Below are 14,146 nucleotides of genomic sequence, written 5' to 3'. Positions count from 1 at the left end.
ACACTTCGAAAATATTTGCATTTGTTAATAACTATACGCTTGAGCAATCACATAGGACAAAAATTGTAACTACTTTTATAAAAAAGAATAGACTTGTCTTTCAAAATATATACTTGAGCATGCATAATTTGTTATGTTATTCAGGAACACAGAGGCATAAGTTTAAAAAAAATTCAAACAAAGAATGAAATGTAAATAGTTGCTTAATGTAATTATGCAACAAATTAGAACATCGGTGGGTCAAATAACTGAGCCTGCAATTAGAAAGTCCAAATAGCTTACGCTAAAAAGAAGGTAAACATAGGCGACACGGTAAAAAAGAAGGTAAACATAGGTGACACAATAAAGCCAGGTTTGATGAACTCCATTGCACACTTTGTGGTGTTTGATGAATAAAGCTACCCCTCAAAAAAAGTGACACAATAAAATGTACTTAATACACGATGAACATTTCTTAGAAATAGTGGTCAATTACATCATATAATTTGGTTCTGTACAAAAGAAAGTTTCCTCTTTTGTGTATATATATCCTAAACACCACCCCTTGCGATGAACTATCTGTCTTTGTCCACAAATTTGGTTATTCACCATCCAGCATGTCAGTTGCAGTCTCCTGAAGCATAGGAACAACATAAGTTAAAACAATTTAGTCAAACATACACTAAAAATATACTCACGGGCATTATCGACAGATTAAACCAAAGTTATAGTGCACCTGTTCTCTATAAAGAATTAACCTGAGAAGGTCATTCTTCAAGCTGACTCCTAGGTCCTAGCAGAAGATGATGCATCTAAGCGAAGCTGCCTGGAGATTTCTTATATGTCCCTTGCTCTCTACTGCAACAAATAGTTGGAATGGCATATAAGATAAGTGTGAGGTACTGACAGAAGCTCACTCTCAAAAGGCACATTCAGTATGTATATGTAATGATATAGATGCGTTATTAATTAAGTAACCTGAATAAGTTGTTGCATATTTCTTCTAGGGACAACTGTTTACATATTTCTTCTATATCCATTGCTCTCTGATGTAACGATTAAAATGGCAAACAAAGTAATTCTTAGGCATTGATATTACTGACTTACTTGTTCACAGGCGTATACTGAAACCGAGAGCATAAAGGTAATATGTTATAGCATATATCTGTACTGTAAGTAACAAAAGAGTAGTCTCTTTCCTTTTTCCACATAACAGTCTACTTATTTGATGCACTTGGACTAACAGGAACATAAGAAAACACCAATGACTAATCATTTGGAAGGCAGCATGGCTGAGTCCTACACATGGCTAGTTAAGCCCTCTTGCCAAGCTGGAAAGTTTCTTACAAATGCGGAAATATCCATAAGATTGCATCTCTCTTGTTCTACTCAAATAATATTTTGCATATATTAGAGGTTTCAAAAGCTAGGTACCAGTTAACTCCTATTGTGTTTGTTTGTATATATATCATTGGTCTGTTTTATTCTAGAGCCTTACTAACCAAATAAAGATCAAAATTTTGAAGTAAATTCTATGCCTAGAAACCAAATAAGAACTACACTGAAAATATTTATGAATTACTACAACTATTCAGACCATTTTAGACTACTTTAGTATGAGACTGTAATCAAGAATAATGAATGTAGGTGATCTGATATCTTGTTCGAACAATAAAATAAATAAGGACAGACAGGCAATGGATTTGACCAACAAAACCAAATACTTCTAGATCTGTACGAACTTCTAAAGAATTGATCAATCTTAAAAGTTGGAAAGGCTAAGCAGATAGAGTAATGATATGTTACACGAATAAGCAAGCATGTCCGCTGACCATAGATAGTAGCTGATTAGCGATGATGCACTCAATGCGAAGCGGTGTTTCCATGCCTATCAGGATAAAGGTATTCTTTTCTCCAAGGGTAAACATGGAAGTGGAGTGATCAAGCACACCGAAAAGAGTTTTCATGAATTAAAAATAATATGGAAATAAGTGTTTTGAAACATAGAATTTTGGAGCTGCACAAAAGATGCAGCTGAAGAGGAGGACAGCCCTAAATGAAAACATCGAGTTAAAAAATTAAGCTAGCAAACCAGTCTGACCTATTATATATTACACATGGACAGTAGCACCTACATATTGAAGCAACAAAATTGACCCAAAAAATCCCCATATATGAACATCACAATCTGTGGGCATTAACTAAACACAAATTAAGCATAGATGTTGTCGGGTAGAAGCTAATATTATAGGATAGGTGACCTACAGTGAAACACATGATATAACACAAAGTTAAAGTATGCTTAGCAGAGGAATTTAGCAACAACACATGGGAACAGATCTGGGCTGTACCTATAGGTAATTAATCTCTGCATAGATGGCGCAGAGTAGTAACTGCCTTGATTTCTTTGCTGTCCCAGCCCCCTTTCCAGTAGCACAGCTCCCTTTTAGAAATTATTGTGGTCAGAAATGAACAATCGCTATGTCTATCTAGGCTTAAAGAACGCATAGGTAGACAGACAGTATAAGAACTGACACCTTTTTTTGGTCATCTACCCCTGGTCATCCTTATCATTCTTTCCTTCAATAGAAGATGAAAGAGCTTCAGCCTTATCATCAGACTTCTCCTGGTGCACCTAGAAAACCAAGTAGTTTGGTAACGGAGCAAGATGAGATATTAATATCCAAAGGTAAATAAATTGGCTCGGACAGGTTTCAGCTCACTCAATCAGTTAGACAGCTTCGAATAGAATTTCTTTATGGCCATCTATATATTTGTATCTCCGTAACATGCGACACTAAGTTTTCTTCCTCATGTGAGATAAGCATTTGATTGTACAATTGTGCAGTTGAGCAAGGCATGAGAGAAAGCTATATCAACACAGCAGCTGTAAGTTTTCTTCCTCATGTGAGATAAGCATTTGACTGTACAATTGCGCAATCAAGCAAGGCATGAGAGAAAGCTATATTAACACAACAGTTATCTTTTGGTGTACAATCGAGTTGCTTTCATATGAGATCTAAAACATGTGCATTCACACGTGCTTATATGAGTAGTAGAAAAGAAGCTTTACCTAAGAAGAAGGACCCAATAATCATTTTTTTTGGGAAAGGCATGAAGAGAAAACATTATATTTAGGAGGAGCACAAAAATACAGAGAAGACGGAGAGAAAGCCCAAGAAGCAAAATCCAAGAAACATCCTTTCAAAAGCCCAGGAAGAATCACCAGGCCAGAAAACACAAGACCCTACAAATCCCATGGAAAGCATTTTTTCCTGATAGGAGAAGGCAGCCCAAAAGGAAACCTCAGAAGAAAGACTAAGAAACAAGTTTTTGAAAAGGAATGACAAGAAAAAGACGTAAACAAAAGGGGAGGCAACCTAGCTGGGAAACAAAAAATCCAGAGAACACAAAGAGCAAGCCCAAGAAGCAAAACCCAAGATACATCTTTCAAAAAGCCCATGAAGAATTATAAGCCCAAAAAACACAAAGCCCTGTAAACCCCATGTAAAATAAATCTGTAATAAAAGAGAGGAGCGGCCCAAAGGCCCAACAGAAGGAGCACCAATAAATAAGCAAGACATCAATTATTTGGGCCCGTGTGGGAACATTGAAGAAGAAGCTCAAAGAGGCACTATAAGCAGTACCAAGAATCTTGTTGTGTAAGCAAGAGGCATTTTTTTCTCCAGGCCCCCTAAGGAGCAGGAAACAAGAGGGGTGATCAATGGATTATGAAGAATCAAATTAGAAAGGGCCATTTCTACTTTGTAAAACATAGAAAGAAGACACAGCAAGCCCACAGGGCAGACATATGAAGAATAAAATGTCTAGAGACTTTATTGCAATAGAGGAATTAATCCAAGAAGTACAAAGCTGGCACACAGGCATGAATAAACAGTCAATAGAAGAGAGCTAAAGAAAACGGAGAGAGGACAGCAGATGCGAGTACAGTAGAGTCCAGCAGATGCGAGTATGGTGTGTTTAGATGCCGTTAATTACCCAAATGCTAAAAAGTGCAGCTGACGTTTTGAGCACACACCCTCGCTGGCCGTCCGATCTCCTCGCGTGCGAGATCACAACGCGCAGGTGAATTTTTGTCGGAACCCACGACGCGAACCCTTCGCACGATCGCCCCGTCCACCAACAAATGGCCACTGCTAGGCGTCATCCGGCTGACGTGAGACAATCGTAAACCGCCTCCTGAGCCATTGGATGAGGCCATGCGCAGCCGTCCGATATGTGCCAGTTGGACCACGAGCGCAACCCAGCAGAAATTGACTCCGTCGTCTCTTGAGTGCAGCACTCCTCCATCGCTCTTCGTCATCCCGTCTTGCAGTGCTGCCTGTTGACAACCTTCGAAATCAGCCGGTCATCTCCGCCACAGCAAACATCCCCGTTGCATTGAAGCTTTTGCGTCGTCTAGCTCAACAAGCTCGACGAGATCCACCGAAGATGACCGATGCCTCATGCCGAGTGCGTCGGGAGAGCTGCATAGCAGCGCCGACGAGGTTGCATCGCAGCATCGGTGCCTCATGCCGCGTGCATCGGGAGAGTTGCATCACAACATCGGTGCCTCATGTCGCGCATCGGGAGAGCTGCATAGCAGCGCCGGCGAAGCTGCATCGCAGCTCCAGTGCCTCCTATCGCGTGTGTTGGGAGAGTTGCATTGCAGCGCCGGCGAGGTTGCATCGCAGCTCCGGTGCCTCCCGTCGCGTGTGTCGGGAGCTGCAGAGCAGCGTCGACGAGGTTGCACCGCAGCCGGTCCACAACGCGCCGCACCCCATCCGACTAACAACACTTGAATGCTTTATCGGAGCACTGGCTGCCACCGGCCAGTGTTGTTTCGCAACACCACAAAACGGCCATGGTGGATAGACGCACTGGCTTGGGACAGTGGCTTGGGGACAGCGCGTCCATGGCGAAGAGACGCATGGCCTTGGGGCAGTGGCTTGGGGACAACACGTCCATGGAGGAGACACGCACGGTTTGAGGCATTAGCTTGGGAACAACACGTCCATGGTGGGGAGGCGCGGAAATCAGCCGTGGAAGGAATCGAGAGGTTAGAGACGAGGGATCAACGGATGGCTCGCCTGTTTCGCTAAGAAGATAAGGTTGGGCAGGGCCCACAACGACGCGTGGCGTGCGGAGCGGGCGGTTTATGTGAGTTGTGTTATCAGCCGGTTGACACAAAGAGATTTCCCCAACAAATCCCTCCTCCTTTCTCCGTGGTGGCCCCCACTCCCGCTGCCGCCTTGGCCCGCGCCCTGTCGCCACCACCTCCACCTCCGCGCCTCTGCGGCCAACATCTCTTCCTGCCGCCCCGACAAGATGCCACCACCACCTCCCGCTGCTGCGGCCGCACACCACCACTCCCGGCATGGTCAACGCCTCCATTAGACTACCTTCCCGCCCCCAAGCGCCGCCTTGAAGTAGCCCCCACCCCTAACCGTCGATAAGCTCAAGGGCCTGCCTCTTCCCGCTACCCCGGCGAGGGACGGAGCTCGTCGCTCCCGGAGGCTGCCCTCCTCCCCGGTGGTGAACCCGGCGAGATATGGACCTCATTGTGATGCGGATCTGGATTCGGGGTCGTCTGTGTCGTCCCGGATGTACCCGATGGCCACCATGCACCGGCCGTCGTGCGCCTACATCCAGTCGGCTCCGTGCGTCCTGTTCCTGCCCAAGCTCGTCCTCCCGTGACTCCCTTTGTGGAGACTTTTTTGACCCAATCGCTGGTCCGGCGACTCCCAACTGGCGGGCTGACTCCGACAGTCCGACGAGCCCCTCTATTGGTGAGTCCTGATGTCGCTTATGCTGCTGTTGTTCCACGTCTCGTGGTTGTAGAGAGCCCATGTCAGGTCGAGCAAATTGCTCATGGCAGGTCGAACAAAAAATGCTTGTTTACAGAGAATAAAATCGATTGGCCTCTGTGCTTGGAGGTGAGCGTGTGCTTGGCCATGGCAGCGACAGCACGGCCGACGGCGGCAGCTAGAATGTGCACCTCATTTCCTTTTGATGATTAGCAACCAAACACCCAATCCAGAAGGTTGAAGCAGTGCAGCGTCTGATATCGTGTCCTGAACTTCTGCTTCTGCTTCAGTACTTGTAGTACTAGGTGCAGATATATATAGGCGTCAGGAAGGTTTTTGTTCACAGCCAAAGTTTTCCTAAGTTATATATGCATTGTCAGGTCCATGTAGGCACGTTAAAGTATATGTAAGTGAAGATACTGTAAAAATGGAACAATTCTGCTTAGTTCGGCCTCCTGCCGTCCTGCGATGCAATTGCAACAAAATGCAGGACGAGTCGTGTGGCCAGACACCCGTTGTTTTGCGTCCTAACTCTTCTGCTTTCCTGTATTTAGACTTGCTTAGAGCCAGGAACATGTCACTGTTACAAATCTGAACTTTTGACCTTTTCGCTGGTTGCCATTGGTAACTGTTAAAAATTAGAGGCCATGTTGTTTGCTGCAGCTCGAATCTTTTCTTGCTGCTTGCCTGATTGGCCTTTCGGCACTGGTACCTTGTTTTGTTTTTGCTGCACAGGTGATAGATGGCAATGTAAAGCTCTGTATTGTCGTTTATATGTGTAATTCTTGTGTATATTGCCTGTGTGCCATCTTGCGATGTTTGGTGGTAACGGGAAATTGGAGCTGCAATGTTGCGCGTGCATCTGATTTATGAATGGTTGTTTTGATTTTGTATGTGTAGTAGATGTTCGCGCTGCTATTTTATTTGTTTCTACAGTGTGATACACCAGAACTGTTGATGTCTCATTTTCCAGGAGATGAGATGTTGTTTACTTCCCAGGAGACGCCAGCGCGTGTTGCTAGAAAAGCAGGCGCAAGTTGCTATAGATGCGAGAGCAAGTTGCTTGTTGTGTTTTTACCGACCAAAACATGCCCAACGTTTACTAGGTACTTGCCTGGAGATACTACTATCTTTTCTATAGTGGGCGTGTTTTGCGAGAGACGTTGGAGTGAGTTGCCAGAGACTTGTGTGCAAGTTGTGTATTGTGTTTTTTACTGACTAAAGCTTGTCGAACATTTACTAGAGATAGTTTTTCCTGTTGATGCTCAGTTTGGCCATCGCTGCGGGTAAGATCTCTACCAGTTGATGCTCAGTTACCTACCATTATCTTTAAGTTTCCTATATTAATACAAAGTTGCCCACTGCCAATGCTCAGTTGTCTAGCATTGCTAATTTTTTAGTCGCCTGCTGTGATTGATTAGTTGCTTGCCATCGACAATTAGTTGCCTGCAATATTGTGAAAAGTTGATGTTGTTGCCAAGGTTTAGGTAATGCTAGGAAACTTTAGAGATGATGTTATGCAACTTTGGAGATGGTGTTGCACAACTTGACAGTCATGGCTACCAACTTAGGGGGGAGCATTAGGTTGATAGGTAATCATCATAGGAAACTTTACATGTGATATTAGGCAACTTGTCAATGCTGGTAGTCAACATAGAAGTGTTTGGATAGACATGTAGTCATGATAGGAAATCTACCACAAAGTTGCTTCTCGTAGCACCAAAGTTGCCCCTCCCCCCTCCCCCCCATGGTATTAAAGTTGCCTCTGAAAAAAATGTTGATCAAAAGCAACTTTAGAATGATGTTAGTCATTTGAGAGTCATGATAGCCATATTAGAAAATCATTAGTTTAATAATAGTCATAATAGGCAACTTGACAAAAAAATTGCTTCTTGTAGCACCAAAATTGTTCATCCTAGCATCAAAATCGCTCGAAAAAAAGTTTGCCGAAGGCAACTTAATATATAATGCTAGTCAACATGACTGTCATGATAGCTGGGAGCATTGAGTTGATAGGGTAGTCACTATATGCAACATTGCAACAAAATGCTTCATGTATCACCAAGTTGATAGGTAGTCATGGTAGGCAACTTACAGGTGATGCTAGACAACTTGTTAGTCATATTAGGCAACTCAAAAGAACATTGGGTTGTTAGGTGACCATGATACATAACCTAACCGAAAGTTGCTTACCTTATTTCAAAAGTTGCCTCCCCATCCGCCAAAGTTGTCTATCTGACAAGAAAAAAGTTCAGCAAAAGAAATTTCATAGGTGGCGCTAGGCAAGTTAACGTTCAGGATAGCCAACTTATAAAAGCATTGATTTGATATGTAGCCATCATAGGCAACCTAGCAACGAGGTGCGTTATGTAGTATCAAAGTTGATAGCTAGTCATGGTAGGCAACTTACATGTGATGGTAGGCAACTTGGTATTCATCGTATCCAACTCAAAAGAACATTTTGATGATAGATGACCATGATACACAACCTAAGCAAAAGTTGCTTACTGTAATACAAAAGTTGCCTCTCCGTGGCACAAAAGTAGCTTGAGAAGTTTTTCGTCAAAAGCAATTTCACAGGTGATGCGAAGCAACTTGAGGTCATGATACCCAACTTTATAAGAGCATTGAGTTGATAGGTAGTCATGATAAGCAACAAGATGGGTCATGTAGCACCAACGTTGATAGGTTGTCATGGTAGGCAACTTACAAGTGATGCTAGGCAATTTGATAGTCATCGTAGCCAACTCAAAAGAACATTAGGATGATAGATGACTATGATACACAACCTAATTGAAAGTTGCCTACTGTAATACAAAAGTTGCCTCTCCGTGGCACCAAAGTTGCTTGTGAAAAAAAAAGGATAGTCGAAAGCAAGTTCATAGTTGACACTAGGCAACTTATATGTCATGCTAGGCAATTTGGTAGTCATTGTAGCCAAGTCAAAAGAATCATCGGGATGATAGGTGATCATGATACATAGCCTGACCGAAAGTTGCCTATTTGTGACAGCAAAGTTGCTTGAGAAAAATAATCATCAAAAACAACTTCATAGGTGACCCTATGAAACTTGAGAATCATGATAGCCAAGTTTATAAGAGCATTGAGTTGATACGTAGTCATCATAGGCAACCTGGCAGCAAGTGCTTCATATAGCAGCAAAGTTGATAGGTAGTCATGGTAGACAACTTACACGTGATGCTAGGCATTTTGGCAGTCATCATAGCCAACTCAAAGGAACATCCGGATGATAGGTGACCATGATACACACCCTAACCAAAAGTTGCCTACAGTGGTACCAAAGTTGCCTTATAGTGAACCAAAGTTGCCTGAAGAACAAAAGTTCGTCGAAACATATCAACATGGGATCTAGTTTTGAAGAGCACGTCGCCCAGAATCTAACGGTGAAAACGGATCTTAATTTTGATGCTCCATTCAAAAGTTATGACTTTTTTTAAAAAGTTGAACACACAAAATAATTACACATGAGACAAGATCTTTCTTTTTTTAGAGTGGATTTTTTATCATAGTATTAGGATAAAAAAATTTTGAGTGTGTGCTCAGGAATGCTAGGGAGCACACGTGTGCTCCCTAGTCGCTTGTAATGAGCGGAAAAAGGCTAAATGTTCAAATTATAGTTGAAGGGAGATGAATCTTAACCCTGGATTGAAACGACGTACTACCGACCTGAAGAAAAAGATGAGGCCGGCGAGCAAGATCTCACAGTCGATGGACTTAACTAAGGTACTTTTAAGCACAACATTTATAAAGGAAATTGACCATATACTTTTTTATGAATGATGCAAGACTTATGTTTTTTTTTTGCAAGAAACAACCTTAGCAGGCTGTTGTGTAGAGTTACTGTCAGCGGAAGATGGCGCAGCCAAGAGAAACTGGTTGTAGATTTCTTCTATGCCTGCTGCTCCATCCTGCAGCAATTATTTAGAACAACAAATAAGATGATTGTCAGATTAGATAAGGCACACTTCTTGCACAGAAAACAAATGTTCTGCATCAATATAGTAGATGACCAAAAAAAGAATAAAGAACAGAGCGGAAGAAGAGGAGAAGAAGAGCACGGCAAACCTCAGCCAGCGGCACCCATGGAGCAAAGGAGACCCATGCGTACGACGAGCGCACTTGGCGGCGAACACGATCTTGGCCGTGTTGCCCGCGCGCAGGTGCTCCAGGCCCGACTTGAGCAGCCAGACGAAGAGGTCGGCGACGCTGTCGTAGAGGTTGCGGAAGGCCTCGTCAGAGTCGTAGCGCGCGAGCACGGCCTGCGCGTGCTCCGCCTCCTTCTCGCGCCGGGCCTTGGCGGCCTCAGCCGCGGCGGCGGCAAGGCCGTCGACGCAACGCCGCTTGCCGCTCTTGCCCCCGGGGCCGCCGCGGCGACGTCGTCCTGGTCCTTGCGCTCATCGCGGGGGTCGTGGAGGAACCTGGTGAAGCCGGCGAGGTTGGTGACGAGCGTGCGCGGGTGGATGGCGTGCATCCAGAGAGCGGTGACGTAGAAGCCCTTCCTCTCCCCTTTCCTCTCTCTCTCTCTCTCTCTCTCCCTCTCTCTCTCTCTCCCTCTCTCTCTCTCCCTCTCATCTTCTTCCTTATCTCTCCCTCTCATCCTCTCTCTCTCCCGCGGATCTAATCGAGCGCCGCCGCCGCCGTCACCCTTTGCCTGTAGGCCGCCGCGGCCGCCAGGGATGCTCGCCTCCATGCCCGCACCTCGGCCCACGGGATCCGAGATGAGGAGGTTTGGGCGCCATTGACGCGGGAGGATGCACGAGCATGGAGGCGGCTAGGTCGATGGAGACGCGCGAGGTGGGCTCGCGAGATATTTTGCCAGTCCATCTCCTCTCTCCAACCGCAGACGGAGGTGAGGCACGCAGGACGCGCACACGATGCATCAGTCAGCCAGGGGTCCACGCGAACATGCCCCAGCCAACCCGGCGCAGTCCGCACAACCAACCACCCTGACGCAGTCCGCGCAGCTGACGAGCGGGACCAGTAGCAGGACCGGCCCACCTGTCATCGCGATAGGAGAGACGCTGGTGCATAAGCCAGGTACACATGCACCGGCCGAGCCCTGCGCAGCTGCTCCCCTAACGCACGACGCGGGCGCAGCGGACGAGACAAGCAGCGTGCGTGCGAGCGGCGGCCCCAGACACGTTTGACCCGAGAGAAACACCGTGGGACGTGCAACCAGTTCAACCGAGGAGCGGGGCCAGCAGCAGCACAGGTCTACCCGTCATCGGTCCAGCGCAGCAGCACAGGTAACAGAAGAATAGACAGTGCAGCGACGTGGGTTTCTCGCGCGCACGCGGCGCGGCACGAGCGGCTGCCTCGCGCCCGCGCACCGGAAAAAGCAACACCCAGCCGTTTCGATCCAAGTGGATACAGCGCCGGCCCACACGCCCTCGTCGAACGGCTAGCGAAGGAAGCCATCGGGGGAGCATTCTGGGAGCGAGTTGGCTAGATTATGTTTTGTTTTAAATAACATACTACTCTATCCTATAATACTCCCTCCGTCTCGGTGTATTGGGCATCTAACTAAAATAAAAATTTCCCAAAACGCTAAGGCGCCAAGCACTAATACTAGTTGCATGTGTAGTAATTAGACCCATCTCTTAATTACAGTGACCAATGCATGCCGTTTGCGTGGTGTGCTGATTGGGATTTGAAGCGACCATGGGCTGCATGCATTAGCCGAACCACCACGGCTTTAATCTCCCTAATTAATAGCACGTTTTCAGTTGGAAAAAGAGCAATGTGATCGGCTTGATCTACGGTTCAGTTCTCCTCCTAGCTCAATCTCTACATGCCTAGGTGATAGGGGCTAAGGTGTCCCGATGTTTCGATGAGATGGTGGCTATCGTTTTCTGTGGGAGTCGACCTTGACGATCCGACTACGAACGTGCGAGACGTCGCGCCTTAGCAATCGCTAAACCAACTTCCGAGGGGTTATTGACCACGCCGGAGCACGATCAACCTGACCACGAGGGCCTGTTTCCTGCGAGCAAACGAAGAACAAGCAAGAAACTGAGATTGCAATCTGGATATTGCGAATATAAGATGAAAGCTTTATTGATCAAGGTGGGGTTCTGTGACGTCTTGGTCTGGTCGTTGGACACAAACGAAGTACGCGAAGTTGCAGCTATGGCGAACTTTTAATCTAAACAAAACCCAAGTCTAAACGACGCCCTAAGGGCTGTATATATGGAGGAAGAGAGGGGAATTTCGTGGCCCTTGAGGGTGGGGTCCGAAACCAACCCTAACTCTTGTTTCCCCACACATACGGACTCTAAAAATAGCCTATACTTAAGTATTTCGAAATTACATGGGCCTGGCCCATTAATAAGGTGACGCAGCACCTAGAATAGCCTATGGACGAATATTATGAAGTGGCATCTTGTGTATTTCGTCCAAGGCTTCATGCACTCCTTATGGCGGCTTCAAAGTCCTGAAATCATCACTTGTAACTCCGTTCTTGATCCCCTTGCGCATGCCATCAACTCCATTCGTGTTCTTGCTCCAATGTTCATCCTTCTCCATGCTAGGACCTTCATTTGTAAGCAAAACAAATGTATCCAATTTAGGCAGCATCATAATCTCATGAACATTAGAATCATTACCAAGAAACGAAAGTACCTGGTAATTTAATTGGCGTGCGCGAGCTCTAGTAATTGGTCCAGTATATGTAACAGTAGGGGCTGTGGGTGTAACAATGGTATTGATGTCCTCATCATCCTCCCCTTCTTGAAATGAAGTCGTCCTCGACGGAAGCTCATCTTCCTCACCCAAATAAGGCTTCAAATCTGCAATGTTAAAAGTGGGACTAACCCCAAAATCTGCAGGTAGCTCAAGTTTATATGCATTATCATTTATTTTCTCTAAAACCTTAAAAGGACCATCAGCACGTGGCATTAGCTTTGATTTGCGCAGATTAGGAAATCTATCTTTACGCAAATGTAACCAAACAAGATCTCCAGGTGCAAACACAACATGTTTTCTACCCTTATCTCCAGCAAGTTTATATTTAACATTCATACGCTCAATGTTTTCCTTAGTTAACTCATGCATTTTTAAAATCAATTCAGAACGTTCTTTAGCATCAAAATTAACCTTCTCCGAAGATGGAAGAGGCAACAAATCAATAGGTGCACGAGGTAGGAAACCATACACAATTTCAAAAGGGCACATCTTAGTAGTAGAATGCAATGAACGATTATAAGCAAATTCAATATGAGGCAAGCATTCTTCGCACATTTTCTTGTTATTCTTCAAAACAGCCCTAAGCATAGTAGACAATGTTCTATTGACTACTTCAGTTTGTCCATCAGTTTGGTTGTGACAAGTAGTACTAAAAAGCAGCTTAGTCCCCAACTTAGCCCATAAACATCTCCAAAAGTGGCTAAGAAATTTAGTATCACGATCTGAAACAATAGTATTTGGCACACCATGTAAGCGAATAATTTCACGAAAGAACAAATCAGCAACATTAACAGCATCATCGCTTTTATGACATGGTATAAAGTGTGCCATTTTCGAGAACCTATCCACGACAACAAATATGCTATCCCTCCCCTTCTTTGTTCGAGGTAAACCTAAAACAAAGTCCATAGATATATCCTCCCAAGGAACACTAGGTACAGGCAAAGGCATATATAAACCATGAGGATTGAGTCGTGACTTAGCTCTTTGACATGTAGTGCAGCGAGCAACAAAACGCTCAACATCCCGTCTCATCTTTGGCCAAAAGAAATGTGTAGCAAGTATATCCTCCGTCTTCTTGACGCCAAAGTGTCCCATTAATCCTCCTCCATGCGCCTCCTGCAATAACAAAAGACGAACGGAGCTAGCTGGAATGCATAGCTTGTTAGCACGAAACACAAATCCATCGTTAAGAACGAACTTGTTCCAAGTTCTCCCTTCCTTACAATTTTGCAATACATCTTTAAATTCAGCATCATTAACATATTGATCCTTGATGGTCTCCAAACCAAATATTTTAAAGTCAAGTTGTGAAAGCATAGTATAACGACGAGACAAGGCATCAGCAATAACATTTTCTTTACCCTTCTTGTGTTTAATGACATAAGGGAAAGTCTCAATGAATTCAACCCATTTAGCATATCTACGGTTCAGTTTTGCTTGACTTTTAATGTGTTTCAAAGATTCATGATCAGAATGTATAACAAATTCCTTGGGCCATAAATAATGTTGCCATGTTTCTAAGGTCCGAACAAGAGCATATAATTCTTTATCATAAGTAGAATAGTTCAGACTAGGCCCACTCAATTTTTCAGAAAAGTATGCAACAGGTTTTCCATCTTGTAATAACACACCTCCTAATCCAATTCCACTAG

General features: G+C 44.7%; 1 long non-coding RNA gene across 11 annotated transcripts; it reads right to left on the bottom strand.

Moving 5' to 3' along the window:
- Nucleotides 1-315: 315 nt before the first annotated feature.
- On the bottom strand, nt 316-10,653 carry LOC125551220 (uncharacterized). Of its 11 annotated transcripts, none has more exons than XR_015600914.1 (8): nt 9,873-10,653; nt 7,980-9,715; nt 7,484-7,551; nt 2,703-2,849; nt 2,517-2,614; nt 2,331-2,422; nt 716-837; nt 316-613 (listed from the first exon to the last, which is right to left on the bottom strand). It is a non-coding gene; the product is annotated as an uncharacterized LOC125551220 (long non-coding RNA). The 11 variants fall into 11 exon arrangements; XR_015600909.1 differs by having other exon boundaries at nt 2,517-2,849; nt 7,980-8,021; nt 9,623-9,715; nt 9,873-10,643; XR_015600911.1 differs by having other exon boundaries at nt 2,517-2,849; nt 7,980-8,017; nt 9,623-9,715; nt 9,873-10,643.
- Between the last annotated feature and the right edge of the window lie 3,493 nt (nt 10,654-14,146).

Source organism: Triticum urartu, chromosome 4A (assembly GCF_056163025.1).
Source record: "Triticum urartu cultivar PI428250 chromosome 4A, HENAU_Tu73, whole genome shotgun sequence".
NCBI lineage: Eukaryota > Viridiplantae > Streptophyta > Magnoliopsida > Poales > Poaceae > Triticum > Triticum urartu.
Note: the sequence above shows the minus strand (reverse complement) of the source record. Positions and strands in the feature narration are given on the sequence as shown.